General features: G+C 42.7%; 1 protein-coding gene and 1 long non-coding RNA gene across 3 annotated transcripts in view; one reads left to right on the top strand and one right to left on the bottom strand.

Annotated features, from left to right (window-relative positions):
- LOC118146213 (uncharacterized) overlaps positions 1-9,179 on the top strand; it is a 104,156-nt gene extending 94,977 nt beyond the window's left edge. Inside the window, exon 4 of the long non-coding RNA XR_004731778.3 lies at positions 7,953-9,179. This is a non-coding gene — a long non-coding RNA (uncharacterized LOC118146213). The remainder of the gene's footprint in view (positions 1-7,952) is intronic.
- PRKCB (protein kinase C beta) overlaps positions 1-16,416 on the bottom strand; it is a 389,607-nt gene that overhangs the window by 138,651 nt on the left and 234,540 nt on the right. The window lies entirely within an intron of this gene.

Genomic DNA, 16,416 nt, shown 5'->3' with positions numbered 1-16,416 from the left:
CTTCCTCTTACTTCTCCTCTACAGTCACATCCTCTTCTCATTCTCAGTCCCTGGCAACCACCAATCTGTTTCTCATCACTACAGTATTATCTTTTCAAGAATAATACCTAAATGGATTCATACAGCAAGAAAACCTTTTGAGATTGATTTCTCATTCTCAGCAAATGCCTTTGAGGGTCATCCACGTTGTTGTGTATATAAATAGTTAATTCGTTTTTATTGCAGAGTAATATTTTATGTATGGCAAGGTTTATCGATTCGCCTGTTAAAGAATATTTGAGTGGTTTTCAATTTTTAGTGATTACAAATAGTGATGATATAAATACTCACAAGTTCTTGTGTGAGCATAAAGTTTCATTTCTTAAAGATAAATAACTAGGAGTGGGATCAATCAGTTATAGGTAAAAGTTTGTTTGGCTTTATAAGAAACTGCCAGCCAGGTGCAGTGGCTCACACCTGTAATCCCAGCACTTTGGGAGGCCAAGGTGGGCGAATCATGAGGTCAGGAGATTGAGACCATCCTGGCCAATACAGTGAAACACCATCTCTACTAAAAATACAAAAATTAGCTGGGCATGGTGGCGTGTGGCTGTAGTCCCAGCTACTCAGGAGGCTGAGGCAGGAGAATTGATTGAACTCAGGAGGTGGAGGTTGCAGTGAGCCAAGACTGAGCCACTGCACTCCAGCCTGGGTGACAGAGCAAGACTCCATCTCAAAAAAGAAAAGAAAAGAAAAGAAACGGCCACACTTTCCTAGAGTGGCTGTGCCATTTTGTGTTCCCACGGTGATAAATTAGAGTTCCTTTTGTTCTGCATACTCACTAGCACACCATATCAACACTATTTATTTCATTATCATCATTATTTTAGCCATTCTAGTAAGTGTGTAATGGTATCTCATTGTGGTTTTAATTTGCATTTCCCCAATTTCTAGTGATACTGAATATCTTTCTATGCATGTATTGGCCATCCCTGTATTATCTTTGGTAAGGTGTTTGTTCAGGTTTTTAGATTACATTTTAAGTAACGTTGTCTTCATACAAATGAGTCTAAGTGTTCCAATACAATGAGTTGGATACAAGTCCTTTGTCAGATATGCGATTTGCAAATATCTTCTTCCCCTTTATAGTTTGTCTTTTGCAAAACAAAAGTTTTTAAACTTTATAATAAAGTACAATTTATCACTTTTTTTTTCTTTTATGGGTTGTGTTTTTAAGTGTCATGTCTAAGAATTCTTTGTATAACTACAGGTCATAAAGATTTTCTCCTGTGTTTTCTGAAATTTTATACCTTTACATTTTCCTCCATGACCTATTTTGAGTTAATTCTTTTAAAAGGTGTGAGATGGAGGTCAAGGTTCAGTTTGTTTTCTTTTTCTTTTCTTTCTTTCTTTTTTTTTTTTTTTTTTTTTTGAGACGGAGTTTTACTCTTGTTACCCAGGCTGGAGTGCAATGGCACGATCTCGGCTCACTGCAACCTCCGCCTCCTGGGTTCAAGGCAATTCTCCTGCCTCAGCCTCCCAAGTAGCTGGGACTACAGGCGTGCACCACCATGCCCAGCTAATTTTTGTATTTTTAGTAGAGACGGGATTTCACCATGTTGACCAGGATGGCCTCAATCTCTTGACCTCGTGATCCACCCACCTCGGCCTCCCAAAGTGCTGGGATTATAGGCGTGAGCCACTGTGCCTGGCCTCAGTTTGTTTTCATATGAATGTCTAATCATTCCAACATCATTTGTTCAAAGACTATCCTTTGTCCATTTCATTGTTTTTGCACTTTTGTTGAAAACCAATAGGCTATATTTGTGTGGGTCTATTTCTGAATTCTCTATTCTGTTCCATTGGTTTATGAATCTATCCTGTCACCAGTATTACATTTGATTACTGAAGCTTTATATAGTAAGTCTTAAAATTGGGTACTGTAATCCTTTCAACTTTATTCTTCATCTTAAGAATTGTTTTGGCCATTTTTGATTCACTGCCCTTCTACATAAGTTTTAGAATCACTGTGTCCAAATCTACAAAAACTCCTGCTGGGATGTGCCTATAAATCAGCCTATAAGACTTGCTATCTTAACTGGGCTGAGTCTTCCAATCCACGTACATGATTTATCTCTTCATTTATTTAGGTATTCTTTGATTTCTTTCAGTGTTTTGGAATTTTTAGCATATCAATTCTAGACATGTGCTGTTAGATTTATACCTAAATATTTCCTTTGTTTTTTAAATTTTTGATTTATAGTTGTTAATATATAGAAATACAATTGATTTTTGTGTGTTGACCTTGTATGCTACAACCTAGCTAAACTCACTCATTTCTAGAAGTTTCTTGGTAGATTCTTGTGGATTTTCCATATAAACAATAATTTTTCTGTGTATAGAAACAGTTTTGCTGTTTTCCTTTCCATTTCATATGTCTTTCATTTTTTATTTTATTATTATTTTTTGAGATAGAGTCTCACTCTGTCACCCCGGCTGGAGTGCAGTATGCAATCTCAGCTCATTGCAACCTCCACCTCCCAGGTTCAAGCAATTCTCCTGCCTCAGCCTTCCAAGTAGCTGAGACTATAGGCACCTGCCACCATGCCTGGCTAATTTTTGCATTTTTAGTAGATGTGGGGTTTCACCATGTTGGCTGGACAAGTTTCAAGCTCCTGACTTCAAAGGACTTCACAACTTGGCCTCCGAAAGTGCTGGGATTATAGGCATGAGCCTTTGTGCCCAGCCCCATATGCCTTTAAAAACTTTTATTGTCTTATTGTGCTGGTTAGCTCTTCTAATATGGTATTGAACAGGGCTGGGGAGAGTGAACATCCTAGTTTCATTTCAGAGCTTAATGGGAAAGCATGCAGTCTTTCAGCATTAAGTATGTCACAGGTTTTTGGTAGATACTTCTTACTGGGTCAGGAAAGTTCCCTTCTATATCTAGTGTGCTGAGAACTTTCATCATAAGTGAATATTGAATTTTGCCCAATATTTTCTGTATCAATTCATATGTTCATTTTTTTCTTTAGCTTATTAATATGGTAAATTACATTGGTTGATTTTTTTCATTATTAAGCCAGCCTTGCATTCTCAGGGTAAAACTCATTTGGTTGGAGTGCATTTTTCAATCATATATTGCTGGATTTCATTTGCTAATATGTCACTGAAGATTTTTATATTTATTTTTACAAAGAGTTCTTATATATGACACAAAAACATGACCTATAAAAGGAAAAAAATGATAAATTGTACTTTATTATAGTTTAAAAACATTTCTTCTGCAAAAGACAAACTACGAACAGGAAGAAAATATTTGTGATATTTCCCTGCAGTTTTCTTGTACTGTTTTTGTCTGATTTTGGCATGAGGGTAATGCTAGCCTCATAAAATAGGTTGAAAAACGTTCCGTTTTCCCTTCTCATCTACTCTTTAAAAGAATCAGTATTATTTCATCTTTAAGTGTTTGGTGGAATTTACCAATATAAATTTCATTTTAAGCACTTTTTAATCTAGATTCCACAAAGAATAATGTGTTATGCTTTTATTTTCTTTTAGTTCAAAATATGTTCTAATTTCCCTTGAGACTCCCTCTTTGAACTAAACCACGGATTATTCAGAAGTTTGTTTGTTTCTACATTTTCCCAAGGGCTCTACTCTTATGATTTGACTTCTACCTAAATACTGACAACTCTTACCCACACCTTTTTTTTTTTCTTTTTTTTGAGACGGAGTTTCGCTCTTGTTACCCGGGCTGGAGTACAATGGCGCGATCTCGGCTCACAGCAACCTCCGCCTCCTGGGTTCAGGCAATTCTCCTGCCTCAGCCTCCTGAGTAGCTGGGATTACAGGCACGCGCCACCATGCCCAACTAATTTTTTGCATTTTTAGTAGAGACGGGGTTTCACCATGTTGACCAGGATGGTCTCGATCTCTTGACCTCGTGATCCACCCGCCTCGGCCTCCCAAAGTGCTGGGATTATAGCCATGAGCCACCACTCCCGGCCACACCTCTTTACTGAGCTGTACGACTGTATGTACAACTGTCCTTGTACTGGATGTCCTGTTGGTAAAACAAACTCAACATGTCCATCGACACTCAATCTCCTCCTGCTCCCCACCCCTCACCACCACCATGTCTCCTCCCTGTCTTTCAATATCAGTCTTAGTGATGGTTTAACCATCCATCCAACTGCCCAAGTAAGAATCTGGGAATCACTCTGGTCTCCTCTGTTTGGTGCAATCTACAACCATGTGCTGTTTGATCTGCCTCTTTCTCATTTTATGTACCTGAGTCCTTCTCTACTATTCATACTGCTACCATCTGAACAATAATAAGTGCCATAGAATTACTGTGATTATTAAGTTATATTTGAAGTCTGGTATTGTGCCGAGCAGGCGATGAGTGATTCATAAGCAGCAGCTGCTCATATGATTGCTGCTTGGGCACTCACTCTTCTTCTCCTGGTGAAATTCAGATCCTTCTCCAGTCTTCTACTCAGCCCTTCCTTCACTCCCCTACCGAAGTGATCTTTCAAAAGCTGGAAACCAATCACACACTCTTCAAATAAAAATCTTTCATAATTTTAGAAAATCTATTAATAATATGACTCACTATTAAACTAGGTCAAAGAGGAAAAACTATATAATTATCTCAAAAATGACGAAAAAGTCAACTGACAAAATTTAATAACCATTTGTCCTTTTAATACTTAGAAAAATAGAAATAAGGCCAGGCACAGTGGCTCATGCCTGTAATCCCAGCATTTTGGGATGCCAAGGTGCGTGAATCACAAGGTCAGGAGTTTGAGATCAACATGACCAACATGGTGAAACCCCATCTCTACTAAAAATACAAAAGTTAGCGGCATGGTGGTGCACTCCTGTAATCTCAGCTACTCAGGAGGCTGAGGGAGGAGAATCACTTGAACCTGGGAGGTGAAGGTTGCAGTGAGCTGAGATTGCACCATTGCACTCCAGCCTGGGCAACAGAGCTACACTCTGTCTCAAAAAAAAGAAAAGAAAAATAGAAATAAATGAATGCTTTTCTTGGTGTCATAAATATACTAACAGCCTTCATCATGTTTACCGGTAAAACTCTAGAGGTATATCTATTAAGGCCACAGTCAAATTAAGAATGCTTCCCATCACCATTGTAATTTAACATTGTTCAGAAAGCACCAATCAACACAATGACATTTTTTAAAAGTATTGTATAAGAGGCTTAGATGTTGGAAAAGAGGACACAAAATCAGCTTGGATTGTCTGAATTGTATCTTAGAAAAATTCCTCAAAGATTCTGGCATCTGATTGATACCACTTTTCTGGTTTGTCACCCTGAACAATATTTTCCATTTTTAATCTCTTCGTCACTTCAATGGGAATTTGGAAGAAGGAGACATTCAATATATGGTCTCAATTGAGCATGAATTACATTTTTAGTTAGAAAAAAAATGTTACTCTAAATCTGAGAGAAAGAAATCATTGTGGAAAAGGGGGGCTGGTCCTGTGCATATAATTCTTAACAAACTGGAACTGGACACAAGGTGGATGCCCCAAGGTTCAGTCCAGCTGATACTCAGAGTTCTGAGAGTTTTGCATCACTGCCCAAACCATGCAACATTTATGCTCAGTAACTCAGTCCTCCTCCTGGGATCCAGAAACGTTGAATGTTGGACGCTGCATGACCTCCGAAATCCAGCTGAGTGTCAACCATTTTCTACAGAGGTTTCCCTGGTCATTCAGGGTATTACAATTCCCAGGATTGCTCCACACTGATTCTGACTCCACACAACCACAACCCCACAAGTCCAGAGACCATTTCCCTCAACAGGGAAGATCTGGGTTAGTCTCCCTTTGAGCTCTCACAAGCCCAGTCTCTTAATACCCAGCATTCCCCATTGGCGTGCGCAAAGTCACCACTGCATCTCACTGGGGGTGCAACACTTGCTACTTTCCTCACGCACAGCAGAGTTTTCAGAGTTTGATGCAGAAGGAAAAGGAGCTCTTCAGACCAGCTTGGAAAAGCAAGAGTAAACCTGCCCCCATAAACATCTGTTCCCCTCAGGTTGGCCCTGAGGGTCTTTCTGTATGCCTAGGACATACAGGTTTGGGAGTTAGGCATCCAAGAAGTTAGCTTTATTTCTTGTTTGGAGATCACCTCATGCCTCAAGTTAAGTGAAAACAAGAAGGACAGACAAGGTTTACCAATTCCTCACTTGTATCCTTGGGACAGGAACCAGGATGGCGTGCCATGGGGCTGAGTAAATACAGCATGAAGCATGGAGGCAGGAGATGTTCAACGGCCCCTTCCCCCTCGCTGCAGCGGCTGCAGACATGGCTCTGGGTGCTGCTTTGCAATGTGATTATTTCTAAAGATGTGACATAAATACTAACATGGAGTCCCTGGAGCTGCAGAGCTGCTACTTGGCAGCTTAATTTGGACATTCAATCAAAACTGTCTGTCGGCAGCTCTGCACAACCCAAGCAGCATAGGGCCAGAAGCCCTGCAATCTGCTCAGTAAGAGCGCTAAGTGATGGGTTTAATTTTCACAAGCTTGTGACAAAAGCCTCCCCAGCTCTCTGGAGCCTCCCTTCTCCAGAGAAACGGTGCATATTTTCTCATATCTTCAATAGGCTTCCTGCTTTGATAGAAGAGCCCTGTCTACATTAACCACAGCACTGAATCATGGAATTCAAAGGACTTTTAAAAACGGATAGGCACATTCATAGACTATGTTCCTCAGACAGTCAGAGAAAAGGGCTTCCACTTGAAGAGAAGTTTTCGGTTTCTTCTACTGTTGTTCAGGGATGAAGGGAGAAGAAAACATCTGCTCTAAGGGGTCCCAGCAGAAGAATGTTTCCTTCTTTTATTGTCAAACATCCTCAGTCGCACAAAAGCACTAAAAGAGAGACTGCTGGATACATTCATCCTAAATGGGTATATGATTAGATGGATGGATGGGTGGGTTAAACCGATGGATGAATGTATGGGATAGATGGATGGATGGAGAGATGAATGGATGGATGGATGGATGGATGGATGGATGGCTGGATGGATAGGTGGGTTAAGTGGATGGATGAGTAAAGTAATGAGTCTTAATCAGCTTGAAGGAAACTGGCATCTTTCTCATTTTCTTTTTATCATAATTTCCCCAAACTATCCATATCTCAAGGCATCTACTGAATCCTCCCCATCCCATATCCCTCCATTCTTCACCACTGTACACACACACACACACATGCACACACACACACATCTTCAAATACTTCCAAATGGCATAGCCCAAGTGTACGCTGACCAGTACTGATGCTATGCTCAGCACTGGAACAGGGTCCTAGAAGCCCCCGATATGCCCAGGTGTTAACTTTACTTGCCAGACTGTGGGAAGGTCCAAGGAGGATCCCAGGGGAACAGCTGGGACCACAGGAAGAGCCACCCAGGAGAGAGCTGCAGCTATTTTTCAGCAGGCACAGAAGCACTGCTGGAGTGTTCTGGAAGAATAACTACACTGAGATGCAAATACAAATCCAATGACCATCTAAAAAGGGGTACACAGCTGAGATAGGGAGAGTTCCAGTACAGTTCCCATCCTATTCAGAGGCCTGATATTCCAAACTCTGCTCAGACAGAGGTGAATATTCCAGGGACCCTGACCATCAGCAGATGCTATACTCCAGCTCCCTGACAGCAAGCCCTGTGCCGCTTCCTTCTGCAACTCAAACAATGAGTTAAGGCACACTTGTAGCAAGGTAATACAGTGCGGTTTCAAGTGCCTGTTTCTCTCACTCTGCACTTCACTGAATTCTGTCACTTGTACCCTGAGGCTCCTCCCCCTAGACCATGTAGCTAGACATGAGTCATCCACTGCCTTAGGGAGAAAGTTGTCACGGTATGAGTGAGGAACAAAGCCAGCAAATTCTGACTTCTCAGTTCTGAAAGCTTCTGTCTCCACCTTTCTCTCCATCAGACCCCAAAAGCTGAGCTCCAGGGTGACAGACAGAGTGGATGAAGAAATGGATAACACCCGCCTTTTTGCTCCATGATTGACCCCTCTGCTCTCCATACTCTGAATTAGCCCCACCCTTCACCTCTTTTAACCAGATAAACCAAAAGCACTCCTGTGCATCTCACCCACAAGAAACAGAAGCCCACAAATGTGTCCCCAAGAGGCTGAGTCCAAATCCCAAGTGGGCTTAGCTGGGGCATATAAATAAAGCTTTTAACATGCTCCAAACAGCTCCCCTTTCCCGCACACCATGGCTGAGAAGTGCTATTGCAGAGAGTGGTTCTCAAAGGGTGTGCCCCAGACTACCAGCGTCAGCATCACCTGGGAACTCATTAGAAATGCACGATCTCAGGCCCTGCCCAGATCTGCTGAATCCAGGAGAGAACCCAGCAACCTGCATTTTAACACATCTTCCGGATGACTCTGATGTACACTCAGGTATGAAAACCATCGCTTTTGACCAGTGCTGTTGAAGCCAGCCTCGCAAGGGTAGCAAGAATTCTGGACAGAAATATAGCTGCAATTCAGCATTAATCAGGCTATACGTTGACACACTTCCTTGCACATGAAAGTCAGGTAACACTAGATACTGACCATTTACCACCTCGTCGTTCCTGTAGATAGGATTTCTGACATTAGAATCATAGGGTTTTGTTTAAGAATTGCTGCAAACTTAACAGACTGGTCTCAAACAAACTGGTCTCAAACTCCTGGCCTCAAGCAATCCTCCCACCTTGGCCTCCCAAAGTGCTGGGATTACACAGGTGAGCCACCATGTCCAGCTCCTTAATTTAAATTTAAAAAGCAGATCCTGAATTCCAGCAGAATAGCTGATGTCAACCAGTTTAAAGACCCCTCCCCCAACAGAGCAATTGAATCTGCAAAAGAACACAGCTTCTTTATTTCTCTGTCCCATAACTCCACCCTGCTCTCTTTCACCAATCAGCAATCTCCACACTTCGGCCCACTGCAAAACCCTTAAAAATCCTAGCCCCAGACTCCTCTGGGAGATGGATTTGATGTTTCCTCCTATCTCCTCCCTTCAATTAAAGCTGTTTCTCTGCTGCAACCCAGTGTCTTAGTGGATTGACCCATTGCCTGCATTGGGCAGTGGATCTATTACAGTTACACTGTCTGATAGAACTTTCTAAACTAATGGAAATGTTTGCTGTCAAATATACTAACCTCTAGCCACATGAGGCCACGGAATACTTGAAATGTGACTACAATAGTTGGAAAAATTGAGTTTTGCATTGTATTTAATTTTCATTAATTAAATACTTTTTTTTTTTGAGACAAAGTCTCACTCCGTCACCAGGCGCCAGGATGGAGTGCAGTGGCATGACCTCGGCTCACTGCAACCTCCACCTCCCGGGTTCAAGCAATTCTCCTGCCTCAGCCTCCCGAGTAGCTGGGACTACAGGAGTTTGACACCACGCCCAGCTAATTTTTTTGTATTTTTAGTAGAGACAGGGTTTCACCATGTTGGCCAGGATGGTCTTGATCTCTTGACCTTGTGATCCGCCCGCCTTGGCCTGCCAAAGTGCTGGGATTACAGGTGTGAGCCACTGCGCCCGGCCTAAATACATTTTTTTTTGAGATAGGATAGGATCTCGCTATGTTGCCAGGCTAGAGTGCAGTGGTGCAATCATGGCTCACTAGTCTCAACCTCTTGGGATCACATGAGCCTTCCACCTCAGCCTCCCAAGTAGCTGAGACTATAGGCATATGCCACCACATTTGGCTAATTTTATCTTTTGTAGAGGCAAGGTTTCGCTTTGTTGCTCAGACTAGTCTCAAACTCCTGGCCTCAAGCAATCCTCCCACCTTGGCCTCCCAAAGTGCTGGGAATACATGGGTGACCCACCATGTCCAGCTCCTTAATTTAAATTTACATAGCCCCACGTGGCTAGTGGCTGCCATACTGCACAAAGCAGCTTAGACCATTGAATCATCCTCCTGACAGATTTCCCTCCCCACCCTGTCTCTTCCTTTCAGGTCACCCTATAAGCTTCAGACAAATTAATCCTCCCAGAACGCAGATCTTATCATGTCATTCCTACTCTCAGAACATCCTCACTGACTCACTGTTGCCTACTGATTTTAAATACATGTTATCTTGGTTCTTTTTCAGTAAGCCAAAATGTTTTATTCCAAAATATGATAGAAAATAGATGAAATAATAATAGTTACCTGTGAATGCGCTCTTACTATATGAGCCAAGCACTATTCTAAGGGCTGCACATGTATTATCTCATTGAATCCTTACAAGAACCTTATGATGCGAGTGTTACTGTTTTCCCCATTTTACTGACGTGGAACCTAAGAGCCGAGGGGGTTGGGTGACTTGTCCAAGGTACGGAGCTGATAACAGTAGAACAGGATTTGAACCCTCACTGTGTCCCTCCAAAGGCTGCACTCTTAGCCACGATGTCACACTGCCTCAGAAGACCCATCTGGGTCAGATTATTTTTCTCTCTTAGGATGCCCCTTACGAAATCCATAACCATGGTCAAATGCTCTATGCCAGTAGCTTCGAGGTCTGTCTTCAACACATCACTTGCTCTTCTATAGTGAAGAAGCAAAAGCTATCATCAGCTGTCTTGGACTCTTTCTGGAGAAGATCAACATATTTATCCCCAAAAGAGCATCTTTCCATCTCAGAAGGTACACTGGGCACATTTTAAAGTCAGCACATCATTCAACGAGGTGTAAAAAATATGATTTGGTGGCTAGGGGGTGAATATTCAACTTTAGACTAAGACATTTTAAAAAATGGACTGGGTGCAGTGGCTCACACCTATAATCCCAGCACTTTGGGAGGCCAAGGAGGGAGGATCTCTTGAGGCCAGGAATTCAAGGTTAGCCTGGGCAACACAGCAAGACCTTGTCTCTACAAAAACAATGTTTACAATTAGCCAGACATGATACATTCACCTGTAAGCCCAGTTACTCAAGGGACTGAAGCAGGAGGATCACTTGAGCCCAGGAGTCTGAGGCTGCAGAACTATGATTGTGCCATGACACTCCAGCCTGGGCGACAGAGCAAGATCCTATTTCTAAAAAAGAAATAAAAATGATAAAAACATTTAAGGCAGGTAGGATTCAAACAGGTGGGCAATGGGAGGCCATCTTTAGGAGACGTTCTGATAGATACAAGAATTCTAATCCCGACCTTCCTCACAGGGCTGATAGTGAAAATATTTAGCAAGTGGTTTATCCATCAGAACAGACACAGTCAAAGCCCTGGAGTAGATGTGAAGGCTACCACTGAACTAGACATTCACCTTTTCATTATCAGATCACATCCAAGGGCTTTGGGAGAAGAAACTAACAAGGCCAGAGAGGCAGAGGACACCTGGGGGTAGTTCTTAGTCACCACTTGGCATAGAGATATTTTGATGTTTTGATAATCATCTCTGATCCAGATGACTGAGCACTGCATAAATACTTCCTCTTTATAGTAAGGCATACCTGAGGTGCTGAATAGTTTTATTTTTAAAATAAAGAGAGAGGCCGGGCATGGTGGCTCACACCTGTAATCTCAGGGCTTTGGGAGGCCGAGGTGGGTGGATCACCTGAGGTAAGGAGGTCGACATCAACCTGGCCAACATGGTGAATCTCCATTTCTATTAAAAATACAAAAATTAACCAGGCCTGATGGCACTCGCCTGTAATCCCAGCTACTCAGGGGGCAGAGGCAGGAGAATAGCTTGTACCCAGGAGGCGGGGTTGCAGTGAGCCGAGATCGTGCCATTGCACTCTAGCCTGGGGAACAAGAGGGAAACTGTTTTGAAAAAAATAAGAGAGAGAGAGTTAAAGAAAGCAGCTTGGCTGGGTGTGGTGGCTTACAGCTATAATCCCAGCTCTTTGGGAAGCTGAGGTGGGAGGATCACTTGAGGCCAGGAGTTGGAGACTCCCATCTTTATAAAAAATAAAAATAATAATTATCTGGGCATGGTGGTGCATGCCTGTAGTCCCAGCTACTCAGGAGGCAGATGTGGGAGGATTACTTGAGCTCAGAAGTTCCAGGCTGCAGTGAACTAGGATCGCGCCACTGCACTTCAGCACAGGTGATAGAGTAACACCCTGTCTCAAAAACATTAAAACTGAAAGCAGATTGACGGTTGCCAGGGGCTGGGAGGAGGCAGGAATGGGTAGTCACTGCTTAATCAGTATGGGGTTTTATTTTGGAGTGATGGAAATGTTTTGGAACTAAATAGGAGTGGTGGTTGCACAACACTGCGAATGTCTAAATGCCACTGAACTGTTCACTCTGAAACAGATCATTTTAAGTCACGTGAATTTCACCTCAGCAAGTTTTAAAAAACAAAAGGGAAATAGAGAAGGGGTTAAAGTCCATCCAAATCGCAATCAGCCCATAAACAAGCCGCAACCTGAATCGGGCACCCTCATGATAATAACATCCTTGCTGAGATCCTGGAGCAGGGCTCAGTGATGCTGACAACTCCTCCAGAATGTCTCCGCTATGATCATTAACCCCACAAAGCCTTGGTCATGGTTACCACAACTCAACGCCTTCTTGGGCCCCCATCATAACTTCCAGCCTTCCCTGCACCATCTCCTTACATGGCGTAGGCTGGACTCCAGCTATGCTTGGTTGCCAGCTGTTCCCTGTAAGTTTCTGCCTCCATAGGAGGATCTATTGTCCAGGACACAGACAGGATATAGTGTCCAGGACCATGTCCCACAGCTACTGCCCAGAGACACGGGTACTGTGGACAAGCCAGGCAGATACTCTCTTTATAACCCTAGGACCTTTACCCCCCATCACAAGTAGAACCATCACAAGTAGAACCCTGTTGAGTTGAGCTAGACCAGCATTCTCAATTCTGCATACACATTAGAATCGGTGGAAACTGGAAGGGTGGATGGGCTCCTCTTAATCCCTTTCCCCAGTCCTGGCTTTGGTTTTTTTGTTGTTGCTGTTTGTCTCTTTTGTTTTCAGTTTTTTGTTGTTTTTTTTTTTTGAGATGGAGTCTCACTACGTTGCCCAGGCTGGTTTCAAACTCCTGAGCTCAAGCAGTCCACCCACCTTGGCCTCCCAAAGTGTTAGGATTACAGGCATGAGCCACCATGCCCAGCCATGTTTGTTTTCAAAGTAATGCAGAGAAGACATAGCTCTGGCTTCTCTTACCATATCAGACATGCAGAGTTCTGAGAGGTCTGAAGGTGAAGTAAGTCTCAAATGGAAAGCCAAGAGAGAAGGCTTAGGATGTATCATGATGAAGAAGTCGTTAAGCTCCTCCCCTGTCTCTGAAAGCCCCAAGACCAGCATCCAAGTCCTTAACTCACATCCTCACATCCACACTGGAGTGGAGAGGAGTTTTGAGCTCCCTCTTCAGGTCATAGTGTGCACTACCCTTTACCCAGAGTGTTCCCTCCCTTGGCCTTTGGCCCAAAGCCCATTCATCCTTCTAGTTAGATCTCTAAGGCCACCTCTTTCCGAAAGCCTTTCCTGACTTCATCTGACCCACCGCAGGATTTGTTCCTTTATCTTCAGTGGCACAGTATACTTTAGAGATATATGTACTTGCTTTACTTGTTCTGTTATATTAACTAGAGCTCATTAAGGGAAGGGGCTGTGACTTCCTAATTTTTTTGGCTAAAGGTTTGGCCTCAGGATCAGGACCTGAGCTTGGGTTCAGAGTGATACCACTTTCCAGCTGTGTATCCTTGGAGGATGACTTAACCTCTCTGAGCCTCAGTTTCCTCATCTGTAATATCAGAATAGCAAGTGTTCCCTCATAAGGTTGCTGAAAGGGCTGAGGAGCTATAATTCATGCTATTATATGTGTCCTAAAGTCTGCAACCTGTTTTACACTCAACAACTCCTAGTCATTATTATATTCTGTTCTATTAAGTGCCTGGGGTACTATTTTCTATGTATTTCATAGTTACTTAATAAATGATTTTTAAATGTCATTAAATTCCCTGGTTTTGAGGCTGGGCGCAATGGCTCATGAAGCACTTAGGGAAGCTGAGGCAGGTGAATCACTTGAGGTCAGGAGTTTGAGACCAGCCTGGCTAAGATGGCAAAAACCCGTCTCTACTAAAAATACAAAAATTATCCAGGAGTGGTGGCATGTGCCTATAATTCTTGCTACTTGGGAGGCTGAGATATGAGAATCACTTGAACCCAGGAGGCAGAGGTTGCAGTGAGCTGAGATTGTTTCACTGTACCCCTAGCCTGGACAACAGAGCAAGACCTTGTCTCAAAAAAAAAAAAAAAAAAACACTCTGGTTTCCTGCAAGATGAAAAGCTTCATAAGTGCAGGGTCTGTTACTAGGGTGCCCATTTTTGTATTCCTAGCCCCAGTAAGTGTCCAGCACATAGTAGGTGGTCAACACATGAGGAATGAATTGGTAAATGGATGAATGAGATGTTTCCCTCTCTCCATGCCCTAAAACCATTGCAAGCCCCAATCCCAGTATGAGTTAATGTCTCTTCCCTGGTTTCCCAGGATACCTTGCTCTTGTGTCTGGCACAGCAGTTCTAACACTTTGTTGTAATTATTCATATATTTGTTGTATTGATCGTGGTGACTCCATAGCCCCGCACAGTGTGAGCCACACACCGGAGGAGGGAGTGAATGGCCACGAATCACATCATCTTGGGAGTATCCTTTGGGAATGGAGAAGAATCCTAAGACCTCCAGCCCAGAAAGAATATACAGGTTTTGTGATTTGTTCTAGGCTTTGATGATGTGATGATAGTAACAATGACAACTTTTATTGAGCACATACTATATGCCAGGCATGGGTTTGTTTGTTTCGTTTTAATCTGATACAGGATCTTGCTTTGTTACTCAGGCTGGAGTAGAGTGGTGCAATCACGGTTCACTGCAGCTTCGACCTTTGGGATTCAAGTGATCCTCCCACCTCAGCCTCCCAAGTAGCTGGGACTATAGTTGTACCACCATGCCTGGCTACTTTTCAAAATTTTTTGTAGAAACGAGCTCTTACTATGTTGCAGGCTAAAATCAGACTCCTGGGCTCAAGCAATCATCCCACCATGGCCTCCCAAAGAGGTAGGATTATAGGCGTGCACCACCATGCTCAGCCCCAGGCACTGTTTTAAGCACTGTATACACAGCACAGCATTACTCGTCCCCAGTGCTCAGCCTCTTTCTGAACAAACTTCACTGTCTCACTCTGGGAGGCAGGAATCCAGCAGTTGAAAAAAGTCAGAGTCTTGATTGATTTAAAAACAGGCTGTTCTGAGGCCATCTGCTTAATCTGCCCCAGGACATGGGGACTGACCACAGACTGTTCTCTAACACGGCACCTCCGGCATTCCACGTACCCTTATCTGAGCTAAAGCCACTTTCTTTACCAAATTAGTGAAGTGTGATGGTGAGGAGCTTAAACCCAGAGATCCTGGCAGATCGGCTCTGCCATGGAGCAGCTGTGTGACCTGAAAGTTATCTAACTTCTCAGCAACTCGGTCTCCTTGTTTAATGGTAAGGATGTTGGCTCATAAGAATGTTGCAATAATTATGAATTAATAGAATATCTGGCATATGGTAAACATTCACTATGTGTTACTTTGTTACTATTGGCTCTTATTTTACATCAATATCTCCATAATGTTCTAGCAGAATACTCAGTAACCTTTACTTCACTATCTTCAGTCCCCAAAGTTTTCAGGCTCCCCTACCAGGACCTGAAAGACACATGGCCACCCCTCACTCTATCACCAATGCTCTCAACACCCTTCTTTAAAAATATTTTTTTAACCAAAGCAAATATTACCTTAGATCTTATCCCAAAATTAAATAAATGCTTTCATTTGTACATTCACCTTCTGGTCTTTTTCCATATTAACATTCAATTTTTACATAATTATACAACTCTAAATCTATTTTGTATTTTATATTTTTATTTAATATCAAACCACTTGAGGCAATGATAAAGTCGCTTGTAGAAGCTCAGCACTCCCACTGAGAGCAACTATAAAAGCCAGATAAAAAGTTATTTTTTAAGAAATCGGAATTTGAAGGAATTAGAGTTAAGTCCAATATTCTGTGTGCCTTTTTTTTTTCCTTTGGCCATAAATCAATTCTCAACACAGGGCAAGGGACTAAGAAGCCAGACATAGGGCAGCTGTCCAACAGAGCTTGAGGCTTATTCTTGGGGCTAGGAATCAAAGCTTCCAGGGAAGGCAGAACTTGAGGGGCCAAATGGAAGAGCTCCTAAAGAAGTGAACTCAACAGTAGGCACTGATTTTTCTCTTGAGGCTCTACCAATCGCAATGCAGAGGTTAAGACACAAAACAGAAATCAGAGGAAAGGATTTGTCAGGCTCACGGTGCTAAAGAAACAAAAATTGGTGTTCAGGACTCAGTTAAAAGCAGGGCCCCTAGCAAGTCCTCAGTCTCAGAGTTGGAAACCTCTACACCATA

This window comes from Callithrix jacchus, chromosome 12 (assembly GCF_049354715.1).
Source record: "Callithrix jacchus isolate 240 chromosome 12, calJac240_pri, whole genome shotgun sequence".
NCBI classification, from domain to species: Eukaryota; Metazoa; Chordata; class Mammalia; order Primates; family Cebidae; genus Callithrix; species Callithrix jacchus.
The sequence above is the reverse complement of the archived record's forward strand: the minus strand, read 5'-3'. Positions and strand labels throughout refer to the sequence as shown.